General features: G+C 30.0%; 1 protein-coding gene across 1 annotated transcript in view; it reads right to left on the bottom strand.

The window, feature by feature from the left end:
• Nucleotides 1–1,011: 1,011 nt before the first annotated feature.
• The window catches only part of LOC145660529 (serine/threonine-protein phosphatase 2B catalytic subunit 3), a 412,317-nt gene continuing 407,328 nt past the window's right edge, over nt 1,012–6,000 (bottom strand). The window contains exon 14 of the mRNA XM_081725713.1: nt 1,012–5,044. The gene's annotated coding sequence lies outside the window, so the exon portion shown is untranslated. The remainder of the gene's footprint in view (nt 5,045–6,000) is intronic.

The raw sequence follows: 6,000 nt of genomic DNA, 5'->3' as shown, positions 1-6,000 counted from the left end.
CTAATATGCATAGTTAATTGAGAAATTGTAGTAGATCGTCTGTGACTAATTAATTTGATAGGTTACGAATTAATATACGTATATTGTGAGTATTCCAGAATATTATTCAACGTTGCTTACATTTTTGAAAATCGTATATTATTATAATCTCAACACAAGTTTCTATAAACCGCTTAACAAGAATCTAAACCTAACAGGACGCCATGTTGCATGAGTTTGTATCCAAGTTGTCAAATAATATAACATGCCGTATTACTTTTAATACTCCAGTATGTAAATAATTATTATTTTCTTCATTTAAGGAATTTTTAATTTATTTCTTTTCAATTTGCAGTGTTATAGTACTATTAATACTTCGTACTCTACAGAATTTTCATAAAAGACCTGTAAGTTTATAATGAATGGGAACATATGAAAGATGATTATATTTACATTTAGTGTCCCTTTCAACAGCGAAGCTGTGAGAAGTGGATTTACAGGTTAACGTGCAATCGGAACATTCCACCAGGAATCGAATCCAGGTCTTCTGCGTCAAAGACGCATAAGCTAACCATATATACCTAAGAGGGCTGAGGAAGAGGGTGAAACACCTATAAATAAGATTTATCGATTTGATAAAGACTACAGTGGTTGCAGAAACAGTAGTCGCAAAATTCAAAAAGATCCATCAATTCACAAAATCAGTCAATTGTATACTTTGACTTACTATTAAAATCTTTCTTTGTTGAAACCTGAAAAAGTTTTGAAATACGAATATATTTAGTGAGACAAAAAGCAACGTGTGGCGAAATTAATTGAGGCATGAACATTCGCCTTGAAACTTTTCGGGGTATTGAAAATAATGTTACAATGTGAGAAATATGTGAGGTAATTTTCTAATGACGCCATATACTGCAAATTAGGTTGTACTTTCATTTAACGTAAAACATAGCTTTAACTGAAAATTAAATTTTGTCTAGCTTCTATAAATCAATTTGTAAAATACCACGTGTTCAAGGATAAAACACAAACTTCACATGGAAATTATATACTTTATTTAGAATTTCTGAAATTTTTGAAACAATGCAAACATTCACAACAAATGGGATAAACAAATATGCAACCTTATGGGACAAGGGAGGAAAGATGGCACTGGAGTATATAGTACAAAAACAGTATACACACTACGCTCACTCACTAAAACAGGATCATAATACACATCACATTTTTAAATGGAGTGTTAGCAATGAAAAAGTAAAATCGTAATAAACAAAAATATTTAAGTCTGGACTTTTTTTTAATATTATATATATAATATATACTATTATTATAATGATATTATATATATAATTAACATCATATGATCCTGTGTTAGAGAAATGCAAGTAAAAAGAGGATGTAAAATATATGGCCAACTTGGTAATTAAAACTAATAATACGCTATTTATCACACAATATTATATAAAAAAAATGGGAGAGAATTTAAAAATGTGTTATGTATGTATTTTTTATATATATATATACTCGGGACAATGGTTATAGAAACCAAGAAATATAACAAAAATCTTTCGCGGGTAAGTTAGAGTACTGTACACTTGTGAAAATAATAATAAAAAAGTCCTTAGTTTCAATTGCCAAGATGTATACAACTTATGATTTTTTAAATTCATTTATTTGTTTAGCTACTTATCATTTAAGAAGGCGATAGCTTCTTTATAACCTTCTTCTAGACAGTATATGTATATATATATATGTATTATTATGTACACAATATTCAAAACCACATTATATATAATATATGTGTGTGTACGTGTATAATATAGCTATATTTTAAATAAATACTTCCAGATGAGCATCTAATAAGTTTTTCTTTCTTCTTTGACTGTATGATTTTATTGGATACATAATTGAACGGAGACGAAGTTAGAGAAAACAAATTCAGACAACTGACTTAAAATTTGTCTTATTTGTGTAATTTTATTTATGACTAGGTAACTTTGGTATATATATATATTTGATTATATACATACACATTATCCTTTTTTTTTTTTTTTAAAAAAAAAAAGCATTAAATCGTAAAATCAATAAGTGATATCACGTATATTAATTAAATATGACAAAAACATCTTGGCAGCATAAATGATTTAGGATTATTTATAACATGTATAATATAGCCTTGGCCAAACATAAACAAATTGGCCCATGATCCATGATCACACCATAATATCAAAGATGAGATATTAATCTTATTCCTATTATACAAATTGAACATATGTACCATTCTTTTGTAATTATATGTATGTATATATGTTCTTTCGTTACATTGTCAGTTGTGCTGTCACTATGCGATGACACCACACATTAAATAAACCAACGGTATATATGTATATATTTTAATATATATATATCTACATCTAGAATATCAACCAAAGGAGACTATTGAAATTTGAGATACAAAAGAGAAAACAGATCAAGATGGCTGCGAATGCAACCGAATAATAAGCGTTGCCCAGGTAGCAACACCATCTATCAAAGATGATGTGAATATTTGATGAGATGTTGGCTGGTGTGTGAAATTAATACCAATGGTGAAATATACATATATCTTATATTGCGGTTTAAAAAAGTTTTTACACATTCAATTAAAAACACATTCAACATTATATTCACATTAGTTTGAATAAAAATCTCAAGTTCTTTTCTCCACACATTAACATTATGAATATTTAATTTTGCAACTCATAATAGGTTCTCATTGTATAATCATAAATTTGACTTATTACACACTTATTCCATTTTTGCTTTATACATTTGCTTCGCAGCCAAAAATGATTTTACTTTCTGCCCCTATTTCTTTTTCTTTTTTTCTTTTGCGAACGTGAGTTTAAGATCATCTGGAAGTGCTTGCTTTAGATATTTCTCAAGTAACTGCGCATGTATTTGTATTTTAATATAGTCACATTAGGAAATCACGTCTTCTCTTTGTCTGTTTATTTTCTCCTTAACGTTAGATTTAAGATTTTATAGAGTTTTCCATTAATTACGATTCTTACTGCTATTATTATCATGATGATTATGTAAATATCAATATATAACTACTTCATATTTAAGGTTGTGTATGCAATCAAACGTGAAGACTCAAAAATTATTTCATCGAAAGAGTTTTTACAATATAACAATGTTGAAAAGATCACACTGCGGAAACAGTCCCAAGTGAATACTGTACAATGATGCATTTACAATTTATTACGTTGGTTACAATAAAAAGGAATGGGGAATATTTTCTGTACTCCAGACGGGAAAGATTTCGCGCGTGACGAGTGAAATATTTCATTTAACACGTTTTGGCTTACATATAGATACAGCCTTGTGAAAAGTTAAATTCAATGTGGCACGATTTACTTACATTTATATTTATATGTACGTAAAATGTCATATATGTATATATTTATATATAATAAAATGAAAAACAACAAACGAATGAAAAGTTGCCAAGTCAAGTTGTTTACCTTCTCATAAAAATGTAAATATACATTGTGAAAAATTTTTTATCTTATTATAGTATGAAAATAAGTGTACAGGCAAAAATTCACAAATAGCATTAAAAAAAAGTGTAGTTTATATAACAGAAATTATCACTCGTCTTTAAATATATATATATAGAAAGGCTCACGTATTTTATTTTCTCTCTCTCTTTCTCTCTCTCGCTCTCAGATGCATAGGAAATTAATACTTAGAAGACAGATTTATATCTTTCCTCATGAAAAAATGTGAAAAAATGTTAAGCATATTTCATCAACACCATTATGTAGTATTTATAACTTCCTCAACATCTTTCTTTATTGGACATAAAGCTCCCTACAAACTAAGTTGAAAGATTACACAATATATTTACGATACTGTACAGGAAACATACAATCTGTCCCTCATTGAGCCCATTTTCTTTATGGACACAGCAACAATGTATTAGTCAGTTCCCGTCTTATCACGAGCACCGCATTCTTTTTCACCCCCTCGCACACACTCATACATACACACAATCAGACTTTGTCGTAGATGTTTTTTCGAGGAAACTAAGGAAATGAAGAAATAGGACAAATATATAAGAAGATCACGCAACGAACAAAAGTATATACATACATAAAACAAATTCACAATAATAAATTTCTCTTAATTTTTTTTTAACGGAGGGGAAAATAAATATATACAATTCTTTGTAACCACTGGGAACTATGTGACATGTCACACTTCCATGATTATGTTGCTTTTAGAGGGACTTTCTTTCAACTTTCTTTTTATTTAAATATACTTTACATTTGGGCAGTCCCAGTACACAATTAACAGGTTTTACCCATTGCCTATTAACATTTCTGTACAAGAAAGAATAAGTACAACTTGGTAGCAAATAGAATGTTTTTTTTTCTCTTTTTTTATTTTGTTGACGTTTAGCAAGAACACACAAAAATCCAATCTTTGAAAGTTTTTTATATTATATATATATATATTTATTTACTTAACTTTTCATACACTTCAACGTTATCAATAGAGGCAATGGAAACATAGTACAGAACTCCACTTGCACTATACGGTTTTGCACCACTTCTACGATTAGTACAAATGTAATAAAACTCTTTGTATCACTTTTCTCGAGATTCCTCTTTGTATCCTCGTTATTAGATTTTTCTAAAAGACTCGAGTCTTTTCTTTATTTCAACAGCGAATGCTTTCCAACTTATCATATTGCCATCACTACACACTATAAATCCTTTTCCTTGATATAATTTGTGGCCCACATTCTCTCGATTTCAAGTTACTTTACACTCAAGCGTCGCCATGTCACAAACTTCTTCCTCTTTTACATACAAGCACGATCAGTTGCTTTGCATGCACAACATATACATAAAATGCTTTCGCTCGCTTGTCTCCGTCCATGTTTCCATTGCCTGGTTGCAGCCTGCTGCAAAAAGTGTGATGTGCCGATCCGCAGTTCCTCTGTTGGCATCATCCTTATAGGAGAGGGCAGGGGGAAGAAAACACCCTTGTACAAAGGATAACTGCCAGGCATCTGTAAGTATACACAATACGTTAAACAGAGAAAACGAGAATTAGCTTATTTAGTTTCGTTCAACTTTAGAAAATAAATAAGTATTATCGAAGAGATGAATATTATTCTCCGTTTATGCTGAGAATGTGTATTCTATCAATATCCATCATGATTACAACATGAATAGGTACACCATATGCTACACAGGACTAAACATTTTAACTACTGGTAGATTTGCATTTTGTAGTAAACAGGTTTTTATTGCTAAAAGAAGTTTATAACAATTACATATTTAAGTTCACAGTCAGTGATCATATCTTCACTTGTAATATTCATTTCAAGTGTCATCCATTAGATCTATTACACACACACACACAGAGAAAATACAGGCATCGGAGCGTCTAACTGCATTGAAAATAGCTACTTTGTAGACCAAATGAAGCACAAAAGGAGACTTCGTAGACTAAATAAAGCAAAAAAAGGAGACTTTGTAGACCAACCCGCCTCTGATAAGGAACTTCATAAATCAACTTCCAGTCGTAAGTTAGAAAATGTAACGTTTTTGATAGTGATTTACCCCTACCAAGATGCCGATAAAGAACAGAAATAAAAAAAATATATTTATCTATTTTCCAATCTTAAGAAATGATTCAAGACATTTTTAATTTTTGAACATATATAAAGAAAGAAGAGGGACAACTTACATGTAAAGTCTTCAACAGAACAAAGCTTTTACTTCTAGTCCTGGATGGGAATTGGTTTTTTTTTAAAGATACAATAACATCATTATGATTTGACATCTCAGGAACATTATATATATATAATGTATGTAACAGAACACAAAATATGCCAACTAAAGGACTGTTTTAGAATGTTCCTATTTGTTACAACTCCATTGAGGTAATATAAGAACTCTCATACATCGAATAGATCCGCCATTTTAAGGGTGGCAAAAAGCTAATTGTTTCGTGAGCCCC

Source organism: Thermobia domestica, chromosome 1 (assembly GCF_964235325.1).
Source record: "Thermobia domestica chromosome 1, izTheDome1.hap1.1, whole genome shotgun sequence".
Taxonomy (NCBI): Eukaryota; Metazoa; Arthropoda; class Insecta; order Zygentoma; family Lepismatidae; genus Thermobia; species Thermobia domestica.
The sequence above is the reverse complement of the archived record's forward strand: the minus strand, read 5'-3'. Positions and strand labels throughout refer to the sequence as shown.